This window comes from Mesoplodon bidens (genome assembly GCF_964165515.1).
Source record: "Mesoplodon bidens genome assembly, chromosome: X".
Classification (NCBI taxonomy): Eukaryota; Metazoa; Chordata; class Mammalia; order Artiodactyla; family Ziphiidae; genus Mesoplodon; species Mesoplodon bidens.
In genome coordinates, this window is record NC_138163.1 from 57,555,782 (window position 1) to 57,568,388 (window position 12,607).

Consider the following 12,607-nt stretch of genomic DNA (forward strand, 5'->3'; position numbering starts at 1 on the left):
AGTGGTTGAGAGTCCGCCTGCCGATGCAGGGGACACGGGTTCGTGCCCCGGTCCGGGAAGATCCCACATGCCGCGGAGCGGCTGGGCCCGTGAGCCATGGCCGCTGAGCCTGCGCGTCCGGGAGAGGCCACAACAGTGAGAGGCCCGCGTACCACAAAAAAAAAAAAAAAAAAAAAAAAAAAAGCTTTTGGCCAGTGAAGGAAACTATAAACAAAACGAAAAGACAACCCTCAGAATGGGGGAAAATATTAACAAATGAAGCAACTGACAAGGAATTAATCTCCAAAATATGCAAACAGCTCATGCAGCTCAATATCAAAAAAAAAAACAAAGAACCCAATCAAAAAGTAGGCATAAGACCTAAATAGACATTTCTCCAAAGAAGACATACAGATAGCCAACAAACACATGAAAAGATGCTCAACATCACTAATTATTAGAGAAATGCAAATCAAAACTACAATTAGGTGTCACCTCACACCAGTCAGAATGGCCATCATTAAAAAGTCCAAAACAATAAATGCTGGATAGGGTGTGGAGAAAAGGAAACCCTCATACACTGTTGGTAGGAATGTAAATTTGTACAGCCACAATGGAGAAGAGTATGGAGGTTCGTTAAAAAACTAAAAATAGAGCTACCATATGACCCAGCCAACCCACTCCTAGACATATATCGGTAGATAACTATAATTTGAAAAAATTCATGCACCATGATGGTCATTGCAGCACTATTTATAATAGCCAGGACATGGAAACAACTTAAATGTCCATCAACAGAGGAGTGGATAAAGAAGATGTGGTACATATATACATGGAATATTATTCATCCATAAAAAGGAACAAAATAGTGCCATTTACAGAGACATGGATGGACCTAGAGATTGTCATACAGAGTGAAGTAAATCAGAAAGAGAAAAACAAATATCATATAATATCACTTATATGTGGAATCTAGAAAAATGGTACAGATGAACTTATTTGCAGAACAAAAATGGAGTCACAGATGTAGAGAACAAACTTATGGTTACCAAGGTGGGAACAGGAGGGTAGGATGAATTGGGAGATTGGGATTGACATATATACACTACTATGTATAAAACAGATAACTAGGGATTGACATATATACACTACTATGTATAAAATAGATAACTAATGAGAACCTACTGTATAGCACAGGGAGCTCTACTCAATGTTCTGTGGTGACCTAAGTGGGAAAGAAATCTGAAAAAGAGTGGATAGGGCCTCCCTGGTGGTGCAGTGGTTGAGAGTCCGCCTGCCGATGCAGGGGACATGGGTTCGTGCCCTGGTCCAGGAGGATCCCACATGCTGTGGAGCGGCTGGGACTGTGAGCCATGGCCGCTGAGCCTGTGCACCCAGAGCCTATGCTCCGCAACGGGAGAGGCCACAACAGTGAGAGGCCAGCGTACAGCAAAAAAAAAAAAAAAAAAAAAAAAAAAAGTGGATATATGTATGCATATAACTGATTTACTTTGCTGTATAGCAAAAATTAACACAATATTGTAAAGTAACTATAATAAAAATTTTAAAAAGAAGAAAAATAATATTACTGACTAAAATTGATTGGTGAGAGGATGAGGAGGAAATGATGAGGGGAGACGTGCTAATTTTATCATTGCTTCCAGTAGGAAACTAACAAATACAGTTTAAAGGAATATAGTACCAAGGTATTATGTACAGTCATTACAAATATAATTACTTCAACAAAAATACAAACTTTTCTAAGTGTCAAGGGATCTATTAAAAAGTAAAGCAAAGCAAGCAAACTACATGTGGAAGATTTTATTTAAAAAAAAACAAAAATGATACAAAATGCTATGACATTCATAACATATCTGTTAATTCTCTAAATGTAAATTCGTTAAATTTACAAATTAAAAGAAAAATGATTTCTGATGTCATCCAAAAGATAAACTCAATTTATATATAAGAAATAGATATCAAACAAAATGATTGAGACTGATTGAAAATAAAAGGATGGACAAACTTATCCTGAGAACAAGCAAACAAAAAGAATGCATTGATCATGTTCTTACTCTTAGACAAGATGACATTCAGTTTCAGCTGATTTAAGGATAAAATTCAAGATCATAGGGAGATTAGAAGGAAATTACTTGATAGATAAAGAATAAAGAAAAACTATTACCAAGTATTTGAGATATTTAGGCAAAAAGAGAATTTTCATATTATCTGGAAGCTATACCTGGGTCAAGTGGAAAGTAACTTTGATCAATCACAGGACCACTATAAAGTTCTCATTCCAGTCTTCCTTCTTTTTCCGAGAATCTATTGAGTACCAACTATGTGTCAGGCACCGTGTTAGCCACTTGGAAATCAGCAGTGAATAAAACAGATAGAAATAATGGCTTCCACAAATCTGCATTCTAGTGAGGAGAGACTTCCAATAAAGATGTAACCAGTCAGAAAATATTCCAAGAATAAAGATAAGTGTCAAGGAGGAAAATATAACAGGAAAGTGGGAAAAGAGGATGTAGAGGACATCATAGTTTTAGATAGGGTAGCCAGAGAAGGCCTCATCAAGACAGTAACATTCGAGCAAAAACCTAAAGAGGTTAAAAAAAACGTAAAATCAAATATGAAGGGAGAGTGTTGATGGCAGAAGGAACAGTAAATGCATAGTCTCTGAGATGGGTGTATGTATGCATGGCAAATGTAAGATCTAAGAAGGTTAGTGTGGCTGAAATTGAGGGAATGAGGCCAGGTACAGAAGGAGATAAGATCAGAGAAATAATGAGGAATCGGTAGCATAGTCTTCAGTGCCTTGTAAACCATTATAAACATTATAAGGACATTGGCTTTTACTTTGAGTGAGATAGACAGGCATTAGAGGACTTTAATGGGAGGAGGGATATAATCTCCTACTTACAGGCAGGAGGGAAAGGGAGAGAGAATGAATCAGATTGGTAAAGAGAGAGGGCATAATTAAGTTCCTACATTATGTTGCATTTAAAGCTGAAGTTTTTATTTTTCTTTCCACCTCATAAATAAAGCTACTGTAGTGTCCATAGAATACATAGAGTACAACATATATAAAATGCTCATTCCATGATGAATTAAGTTTACAACTGCTGAAAATTAAATATAACATTCTAGAACAATTATCAAACTTTAGGGTGCATCAGATTTACTTGGAAGGTGTGTTAAAATCACAGATTTTTGAGCCCAACACAGTTTCTGACTCAGTGCTGCTGAGGTGGGACCTGAGAATTTGCATTACATTTTTCCCATATTTTTAATTACCATTATTGCACCAATACAGCATACAGATGCTCTATATACATATATCTGAAACTTCATTTTCAATTTTTCAGGAATTCAAATACATAATATATTATCAGCTTGAGAATACAAAGAACACAACACAGAGGAAGATTGAGAAAGTTGGTTCTCAGTAGTTAGTCACTAGTATTCTACAGGCTTTCCTTTTAGTGCTCTCTATTGGAATTTTTAAATGTCCTGCCATGGCTCTGTAAGAATAGAGCTGCCTGGAATGGGAAGCAATGAAAAAAAAAAAATAATAAATAAATAAATGGACCCAAAGTGAAAAAGAGTCACGAAGGAAATCCAAGAGAGAGAATCTATTTTGAAACTAAATATAAAGACTCCCTTCAGCCAGAGGGTACACATCCAAATAGGTGCTAAGGGAAGAAGTGAGATCCTCCCATTTCACTCTCAAAATTGACCCTTAACAGACAAAATAGCTGGTGCCAGTTCACCTAAGAGCGGGACCCCTTCACAGCACTGTAAAAGGAATGGTGGGCAGAGGGAGGGAAAGTGGTGGGGGAGCAACTTGCTTCTGACATACTCCTGGTGATGGGTATTGCAGCCATCATTTGGACAAAACCTGTCACAGCTAAAGCCATGGCTCTCCAGCTTGCTTCATAAATGATGGTACATGTAATAGCAGCTTTCTGTTGAAAAGCTGGATTGAAAAAATAAATGTTTATGAAAAGGAGCCAGATACCCAGGTAGCAAGGCAATGTGGATACTGAACAAGAGTTAAGTGCTTTCAACCTCTCTGCTCTACAAATTAGGTTAAAAACTCTAAACCCTTTAACTTTAGGACAAATAATGGGGCCATTACAAAGTAACGCTGTGCTTCAAATGCAGCAACTAGATGGAGCTGCAAGAAAGTAACTGCTTCTCTTGAATATAACTAGGAAAATATAGCCCCTTGAACCTCCTTCATCCAAGAGACACCCACTGATCAGAGATGCTGCACTATTCAACAGACAAAAGAAGAGTGGGGTGCCACCAACACAACGCTCTTGTCACAGGAAGAGACATGTAAATGCACTAGAAGTTAAGAGGGCTGCACCCAGCACTGGATGTTCACTGAATAAGACAAGCCGGAGGGGGGGATATACAGCAGAGACCCAGGAAACAGGTCTTTCTTCACATCCACCCCTATCAAAATTCTGAATCTGTAAACACTGAGATCAGTCTGTCCATTTTTAGTCTTCCGTTAATGGAAAAAAGAAGTTCTGAGGTTTTTGTCTCCCCTGAAATTGCTAAACAGGGCTTCACAAAGAGGCACACAGGGGTCATGAGATGATTCTGAAATAAGTTAAAGAATTTAAAGATGGAGAAAATTTTACAGATGTTAGAGGTTATTTCCCCACTAAAGAGACCCTGGCCTTTAGAGCCCTGCATAGCCTGTCACAAGTATCATAAGACCCACTATTCCCCTGCCCTGATAGTGAACAGGAGATAAATACTTTCTTGGCTGTACAGCAAGGAACAACACCGGGGAGTGACACAACCAGCCTGAACGAAATGGAGAAGCTATGAAAACTACTGATCAATAATTTTGGTTCTGGGGAGGGAAGGGGTTCTGAGCTACCCTCACAGATTGGTGCCCTCAAGGTCATTTTGATTCTTCAACTCTGTCCTTAACGTCCTGCCAGTGCTCTTCAGAACTGGACCCAGTTAGATGGCTGTGGTGCCTGGTTTGGAACAGAGCTGGATGCAGTGCTAAAGTCTCCCCACAAGTCATTGCTTGCAGAAACTGGAGCTGGTGCTTGTGTCGTTACAGGAGCAGGAGAATCCAAATATAAAAGGATATCTGCATCACTACCTCCATGATTGGATTTTGGTATGGGTGGTGGATTGACATGACTGCTGATGGCAACTGAGGAGGACAGTGGAAGAACTGTGACTCTGCCTCCAGGCGGGGGTGGGAGTAAGCTTAGGCCCCCAGCTCCTGTAGTCTTGGACTTAGAAGCACCCTCAACTTGATGGTCTGCCCTTCCTTGAAGCCCAGATCCAACTTGGGACAATTATCCATTTCCTGAGATTCTTTGGAAATCTCAGATTCCTGCTTTACCCACTTGAAGTGATCTTGCAAAGAGACATTAAAGTCGAAGGCATCAACCCGATCTGAGAAGCCAATGCCAATGAAAGCACTATGCCCAGTACCATCCTGGATCCGGATTACAAAGTAGCAGCTGAAATCTGTCACTGTCTCCACAGCAATACCAGGATATTGTTCTACTGGTGCCTGAGCAAAGAGCTCCCCTGAAACTTTATCCTCGAGTTTGATGTAAGCAATCTTCCCTTTTGAAGTGATTCAGAGGTGACCAGTCCAATCAGATTGATCTAATTTCCAGTCAGATGCCCTGTAACCGCGGTTGGAGGCCCGGGGCAGAATCGGGTATACACTGACATCAGGCTTCACACGCAGAACAGACTCGTACTCCAACTCGGCCGCCATCTTGGCTCTGAGAATTTGCATTTTTAAGTTCCCAAGTGATGCCTGTGCTGCTGGTCCAGGGCCTAAGCTTTGAGATCTGCTGATCTAGAACATGTAATGCATATAACTAGTGCAGAGATAATCTGAGAATTATTGGCATTTTTAGTAATCCTGCTGAGGAAATGACCTTGTGTTTTGGCCTCTGGTTTTTAGAACCTCTAAACTCTTATTCTCTCATGACTGACATCTGAAAATAAAATTATTGGGTCCTTTATGTTTATTCATATACCACAGATTAACTTAAAAGTAAATAAGAAAGAAAGGTATAAGCTTCCTTCTTACAAAAACCTGCTTAATTTTTTAAAAATTTCTGAAAGTCATAATATTGAATTTTTTGAAGAGGTCAAATACTTTGCTGCTAATCCAAATGCATTTGTACTAGAAAGTGCTTAAACCAGCTAACTCCTATTATTATTAAACCTTAACTTTTCGTTGTTACTCGGACTCTTCAGAAGTTTATTAATAAGATTCCATTTTTATTGTAATTATACTGTCTCTATTCTGAAGAGGAGATATACATTAAGGGCTTATATGAAATGTCATTTGGACAGTGATGTTTTTTGTTTGTTTTTACTAGTTATCATCTTTTTTAGAATAAAAAGCATAAGACACTAAATAAACTTTTCCAAGGGGTTTTTGTTGTGATTTTAGAAAGTGTGCCTGAGGACTTCCCTGGTGGCACAGTGCTTAAGAATCCACCTGCCAATGCAGGGGACACAGGTTCAATCCCTGGTCCAGGAAACTCCCACATGCCACGGAGCAACTAAGCCCGTGCACCACAACTACTGAGGCTGCACTCTAGAGCCCATGAGCCACAACTACTGAGCCCTTGTGCCACAACTACTGAAGTCCATGTGCCTAGAACCCATGCTCTGCAACAAGAGGAGCTACTGCCATGAGAAGAATGCACACCACAAGGAAGAGTAGCCCCTGGTTGCCGCAACAAGAGGAAGCCTGTGCACAGCAATGAAGACCCAACACAGACAAAACTAAATAAATAAAAATAAATAATAAAAAACTAAATAAAAAAAGAACTAACTTTAAAAAAAAAAGAAGGAAAGAAAGAAAATGTGCCTGGAAACATTTGATTATTACTGGAATTCTATATGTATGGAATAGGATTAACGTGTTAAAGCTTTCACAGTCTATGAAGTCTTTCTTAAATATTCTTTGCTATCAGCAAGGTGAATGGGAAAAGCATGTGGTATTGCTGAATATTTAAGGATTTATTATTGTCAAGGGACATTTCTTCAGTTTTGTGGCTTTAGAGATTTTCAGTTAACCAGTGAGGTTTCACATGTTAATTTGGTACTTAGAAAACCTGCAAGCAAGTGAGAAGCAGGAACAAAGCCAACAAAATAAATGTGGAAAAGAGGGGGAATATTTTTTTTAAAGATAGTCTTAAAAGGTTTGTGAACTTATCAATATCTTCCTGCAAGAAATGTTGGCAATTGACCTGTTATGCCCTGAAAATGAAAGGTAAGTGTATCTAGTTACATGTACATTTGTTTTCCAAATCCCAAAGAAAATATGTCTTTTAGACTCAGAGCATGTGATCCATTAAATGTGTCAGTTTGGTGAAAGATGATTTCAGGATGCAGTTATCTTGTGACTCTGTGTTTGAAGTGAAAGAGGAGAGAGATCAATTGGGCTCAGATTATTCCAAACTGCTTTATCTTAAAATTGTGATTTGGGGAAGCTTTTTAATATTTTGTTTAAGTCTGAGAAGCTTCACAAAGAACATACAGCTGGTGATATGCTTATAGTTTTATTCTTGGTCTCTTTATTTGAATATTTATCTTTGGACTTCTGAAAATATAGTGATTATTTTAAATATGTATTTTCTCAGCATGAACAAAGACCATCTTAAACATAGGAGACAATTTTAAACTGTCCATATTTGCTCTATTCCACAGGTCAAATAATTGTAGCATATAAATATTTTAAATGTTATTCATCACTGATGAGAAACTTTTTGTTTTGTTTTGTAGTTAGGTAATTTTAGTAATTATCAATAAAGCCAGGTATATATGTTCACTGAGAAGATTTGTGATCTTAATGAATATGAGTCTTACTATTAAAGTCTGATATTCTTCTAAGTATCTGGGCAGAAGCTATTAAAGCTAAATACTATTTATCATTGTTTCTTGTATTTTCCCTATCTTACACATAGCGAACATGATTTCCCGGACTCCCTCCTGGTTAGCTGTGGTGCACTAACCCCTTTCAGGTTGTCTTCACACAGCCAACCCCAGTTCTCTCCCTGGGGTCTGACCTCCGAAACTGGAGACTCAGCTCCCAGCCCCCACCCACCCTGGCAGCTGAGCAGACAAGCGTCTCAGTCTGGTGAGTGCTGGTTGGCTTCCATCCTCTGTGTGGGAATCTCTCTGCTTTGCCCTCTGCACCCCTGTTGCTGTGCTCTCCTCTGTGGCTCCAAAGCTTCCACCCCCATCCCCTCCAGTGAGGGGGCTTCCCAGTGTGTGGAAACTTTTCCTCCTTCACAGCTCCCTCCCAGAGGTGCAGGTCCCTTCCCTATTCTTTTGTATCTGTTTTTTTCTTTTTTCTTTTGCCCTACCCAGGTATGGGGGGATCTTCTTGCCTTTTGGGAAGTTTGAGGTCTTCTGCCAGCATTCAGTAGGTGTTCTTTAGGAGTTATTCCACATGTAGATATATTTTTGATGTATTTGTAGGGAGGAAGGTGATCTCCATGTCTTATCCTCTGCCATCTTGAAGGTCTCTCCCTAATTCATGTTTTTTTCTTAATCCATTAACTTTTACTTAATTATGAAAGTTTTTAAGACTGTGAGGTTTTTTTTAATGAAGTTTTGGCAATATTACCTACATTTTAATAGGTTTAACTCTCATTTTTTGTTATTTTATAAGTGCTGTGTTCATTATGCTTTGATATTCTCTTTTACTCAATCCTTATTTTAAATAGTTGTGTGATGATGATTTGTTCTAAATAGTTATATATTTTATTGCTTAAATTATTATTAATATCTACTTTTTTGTATCACCTGAGACAGTAAATTATATAAGTTTAATTTGATTTGGGGGAATTTATTAAGGCTTTATTTTTTAAAGTTTTTTTTTATATGGACCATTTTTAAAGTCTTATTGAATTGTTACAATATTGTTTCTGTTTTATGTTTTTGGTTTTTTGGTCACGAGGCATGTGGGATCTTAGCTCCCCTACTAAAAATCAAACCTGCACCCCCTGCATTGGAAGATGGTGTCTTAACCACTGTACCACCAGGGAAGTCCCTATTTAGGCTTATTTTGATCGTTTGTTTATTTGCTTTTCTATACCCTAGAAAGAAATTTACATGCGATATTTTTCAGAGAGATTTAATACATTCCTACATTTTGATTTGAATTAAATTATCAAAATATATTCTGAATGTTTTGGTACAATAATTTTCAAATTACATATAAAATACTTATTTATACATGTTCTCATTGAGTTTTTAAAAAGCAAATGTTATGAAGATAAATATAGATAATAAAATACCAAATTTTTGTAAATTTCCACATATGCTTAAAAAGAGAATGAAATTTCTCTGTAAAATTATTACCTGTTATATTTTTGTGAGTTTGTCTGCTAGGTATGTGCCAACCCTTTACATCCAATACAATATATATAATGTATGTGTACAGTTAAAAAAATAATAAATGAGAACCCATTTATACACTACGCAGTTTAAGGGTTACATACATCCAGTGCCTTTAAAGCTACCAGTATGCCCTCCACATCACAACATCCATCTTTCCCCTAGAAGAGCCACTACCCTAAATTTTGTGCTTAGTATCCCCCCTGCTTTTGTCTATAATTTAAAACCATAAATGGGAACTCTAGGCGATATTGCTTTCTTTTGGAAAGTTATTATTTATTAAACTGGAAAATTCCTTTACCTGTGGATTCAGTAAACTCCTAACTAGGACTGTTCCTCAAAATGTTTAATATGCATCTAAAGTGGGCAATCCTAAATGTGTCCATTTTAAAGGTACATTTTCACCTTTGTAAATTATTAGTTAATCTTCAGAGTTATACTTTGAAACTATGTATATATCTTATTTCCCAATAACCTTACATGCATTGGTGATCCCCACCTGAATCAATTATTATATTTGTAGATATAAAGTGGTGACTTTCTAATTCTTTCTATACTTAGTAGCTGTCATTAATCTGTAAATAAAAGCTTTCCTTCCCTCCCTCTTTTTGAATATTATTATGGACTCACAGATTCTCTTTTATTTAACATGTTACAATATCTTACCTTGCTCAAATTACTCCGGATGCAGTTCCAGATGTGGCCCACGCCAGCCCCTTTTTGACATGCCCCCATCATTCCTTGAATGCTTCCTTGCTTTATAACACAAAAATATGTTCTTATATAGGTTTATCTTTTGCTTTGCCTGTTCCAGGGCTGGGATTGGTTATTTTTCAAAGGAGCTTCATTTCCTTTTATGAAAAATGGTATTTAGAAACCCAGATCTCGGTGCTATGGGTGCTTCTGGGATCTTCTAAAATACACTACAAAGAAATAGGTTTTTAAGAAACCATGAGTTCATACTGATATTCTAATTCAAGGAAGAATTCTTCCTCATTTTCTCCCATTTCATATTTTTATCTCTCTAAAGGACAATATATGATTTATTTTGTCACTAAAAGTGACTGGAGGACTTTGAATGAGAAATGTCTTGGTATTTTCCAAATTTTTATTCATAATAAAGAAATAACTTTCTCCCTTTGAATACATGTTATTGAAGCAGTGGGATTATATTGTTTCTTATTACACCCAACAAGGCATGCTTTTTTAATGTACTAGTTACACATTTATTATATGTGTAGTCACTAGTTTTATATTATTTTCTATACATATGACTGGAAACTTTTATTAATGTAGTTTTGCTACCTTATAAAAAGAGGGAAAATAAAAATGTAGTTGAGGCTCATGTGTAATCACAACTCTTTTGTTTGCACACTCCAGGATGCAACCTTCTTGGAATTTGAGTAAAATAGGGCAATCAACTTATGTTTATTTTTTCTTGATGTATAATTTTTTTTTGGTGGGGGAGACTCTAATAAGATATTCTGACAGATTTTCTATTGGATTTTAAAAGGAAATTCTTTCAAGTTTTAGAATAGAGTCCAAAGATTTATAATGACTATGAGAAAATTCAAGTAGCTGAAAAGAGTGTTTAGGTGTTTCATCCCACAGTACAAAAGAAAGACAACAGGAGTTACACAACAAAATGGGAGGTGATATTTGATCAGCAAATACAAAAGTGCTCAGCAGGAGATTCAGCTACCAGGCATGAAAGAGGTAGCAGTTATATGAAGCATATTTGCACAAAATAAAAAATATTGGAAACCACCGTCTTAAATATATTGTCATATTAGTTAAATGGAAGCACATATTGTGTTTTTTGGTCTTTGTTTGGCACTTGCATAGCAAGTGATAGTAGAGTTTGTTTACAGTAGAAATGTGCTTTCACAGAACATTACTGACAACCTTTTTATTACTTAATTATACATAACTACTTGTTTGATTATATTATAGGGCAATCAGGAAAAGGAAATTGAGTATAGTCCAGTTTTTTTCAATCAGCTTAAGGACTAAATTGAATTATTACACTGATCATTCAATGATAAACAACTCTGTAAATTGTCAATTTGTGGTCACAGATAGGTGAAAAATGTAAAGTCATGCAATTATCACCTTATGGTCAAAATCTAGTGAAACATTCTGCTGAGGAATGCTTCAAGTGATAGCTACTTCACTCTTAACTTTATCCATGAACCTCTTCATGTGTTAAGTTTTCCAAATATCAATTCAAGGTGAGAGGGACTTCCCTGGTGGTGCAGTGGTTAAGAATCCACCTGCCAATGCAGGGAATATGGGTTCAATCCCTGGTCTGGGAAGACCCCACATGCCGTGGAGCAACTAAGCCCGTGTGCCACAACTACTGAGCCCACATGTCACAACTATTGAAGCCTGTGCACCTAGAGCTCATGCTCCACAACAAGAGAAGCCACCACAATAAGTCCCACTCACCTCAACTAGAGAAAGCCCATGCACAGCAACAAAGACCCAACGTAGCCAATAAATTAATTAATTAATTTTAAAAAAGAAAGAATTATTGTCCATTTAAAAAAATAATTCAAAGCGAGGAGAAGTAGAATACATAAGAGACAGAAAAGAGCAAAAAAAAAAACTGGGTAGAATGATTTGTAGGCTGTAGAAGTTAGAAACATAGATCCTAATAGCCATAAATATATTTATATCATACTTGTATAGTCCATCTTAGATACCTCTACCTCAACTGATTCTTACATTTTTCAATATTAATCTGTTCCTCTTTCTTCCTTTAACCTAAATCGTGTATGAAGTAACAAGCAAAATATCTTGGGAGGTACATTAACATTTTGCTAATAGATATATTCAGGGAAAATATTTCTTTTTAACAGTTTAATTACATCTACAAAGAAAAATATACATATAGGTAAATTTATATGAGCCTTCCATTAGACTATCAACTTATATACACATACAAATCCCTTTGCTCATTGAAATGGGAATCTATCTTTTTTTGAAGTTAACACATAACAATTTCAGTAGGAATGATAGGCATGATGCTGTGAATTGATGTCCATTAGGATCAAAGATTGGCTACAGTTTTTACTGGAGTAATCTTGAATAAGGTCTGAAGCCTATCCTATAAATAGAAAAAATCACAAACACAGGCACACATCCTTTTAAATACTCAAAATTTCTGCATCTGATTTGGGGGAGCTTTTTTTATCCAGCAGGA

At 36.8% G+C, this 12,607-nt stretch overlaps 1 pseudogene across 1 annotated transcript; it reads right to left on the minus strand.

Annotated features, from left to right (window-relative positions):
* Positions 1 to 4,932: 4,932 nt before the first annotated feature.
* On the minus strand, positions 4,933 to 5,752 carry LOC308608673 (adaptin ear-binding coat-associated protein 1-like; annotated as a pseudogene). Its single transcript has one exon. The product of its transcript is annotated as an adaptin ear-binding coat-associated protein 1-like (transcript).
* Between the last annotated feature and the right edge of the window lie 6,855 nt (positions 5,753 to 12,607).